Below are 1,948 nucleotides of genomic sequence, written 5' to 3'. Positions count from 1 at the left end.
ATAATAATAATAATAATAATAATAATAATAATAATAATAATAATAATAATAATAATAATGATAATAATAATAATATAATAATAATAATAATAATAATAATAATAATAATAATAATAATAATAATAATAATAATAATAATAATAATGATAATAATAATAATAATAATAAAAATCATAATAATGACAATGATAATAATAATAATGATAACAATAATAATAATAATAATAATGATAATAATAATAATAATAATAATAATAATAATAATAATATCAATGATAATAATAATGATAGTGATAATAATAATAATGATAATAATAATAATAATAATAATAATAATAATAATAATAATAATAATAATGATAATAATAATAATAATAATAATAATAATGATAATAATAATAACAATAATGGTATTGATAATGATAATGATAATTGTAATGATAATGATGATAATAATAATAGCAATAATAATCATGATAGTAATAATAGTAATGATAATATAATTGCAACATAGAAGTTAAGCTCCTCTTGAGTTTTCAATCAGCAGATTTTTTGGGATAAATTTTGACGATCTGTTTGTGGTCTATCGACAAACATTTATTCAACACTTCCACAACTTTAAGAAAATTGCTTCGACTCTTCACCTTTCCACTTCTCCCAACAACCAAGCACTTCTTTTCCACTACTGCAACGCTCTTTCAACATTGCTACAATACTGCAATTTCCCCCAACAATCCTGCAACATGTCTCCAATATATATTTAGATTGAAGCTTTTACAGATCATGCGCTGCATACTGTAGAATAAGAAAGCCTCACTTATCGAAAGCAAGTCTATAATAAAGGACAAAAATGGTAAAATTATTGTCATTTAGTCTGAATACACCTGCATAGTGCGATCACCATCGACCTCGCTAGGATTCCTGTCAACTCCTCAGGGTTAGGACTTGACCCCATGTGAGTGATAGTCTCATTCATCTCAGTATGGTACGTTTTAGTCAATATGAATATGAAGAACTAGGAAAATATCGGATATGATATTAGTGAATAATTATAAGGACTATTGCGAATAGTAGCAATAATAATGATTTTAGTATTATCATTATTTTGCTTTGTCGCTGTCTCCCGCGTTAGCAAAGTAGCGCAAGGAAACAGGCGAAAGAATTACCTAAACCACCCATATACACATGTATATACATACACGTCCACAAACACAAATATACGTACCTATACATCTCAAACAGACATGTGCATATATACACATGTACATAATTCATACTGTCTACCTTTATTGATTCCCATCGCCACCCTCGCCACACATGAAATAACAACCCCCTCCCCCCCCTCATGTGCGCGAGGAAGCCCAAGAAAAGACAACGAATGCCACATTCGTTCACACTCAGTCTCTAGCTGTCATGTAATAATGCACCGAAACCACAGCTCCCTTTCCACATCCAGGCCCCACACAACTTTCCATGGTTTACCCCAGACGCTTCACATGCCCTGGTTCAATCCATTGACAGCACGTCGACCCCGGTATACCAAATCGTTCCAATTCACTCTATTCCTTGCACTCCTTTCACCCTTCTGCATGTTCAGGCCCCGATCACTCAAAATCTTTTTCACTCCATCTTTCCACCTTCCAATTTGGTCTCCCACTTCTCCTCGTTCCCTCCACCTCTGACACGTATATCCTCTTGGTCAATCTTTCCTCACTCATTCTCTCCATGTGACCAAACCATTTCAAAACACCCTCTTCTGCTCTCTCAACCACACTCTTTTTATTACCACACATCTCTCTGAACCATATTATTACTTACTCGATCAAACCACCTCACACCACATATTGTCCTCAAACATCTCATTTCCAGCACATCCACCCTCATCCGCACAACTCTTCCATAGCCCACGTCCCGCAACCATATAACATTGTTGGAACCACTATTCCTT

Source organism: Panulirus ornatus, chromosome 15 (genome assembly GCF_036320965.1).
Source record: "Panulirus ornatus isolate Po-2019 chromosome 15, ASM3632096v1, whole genome shotgun sequence".
Taxonomy (NCBI): domain Eukaryota; kingdom Metazoa; phylum Arthropoda; class Malacostraca; order Decapoda; family Palinuridae; genus Panulirus; species Panulirus ornatus.
The sequence above is the reverse complement of the archived record's forward strand: the minus strand, read 5'-3'. Positions refer to the sequence as shown.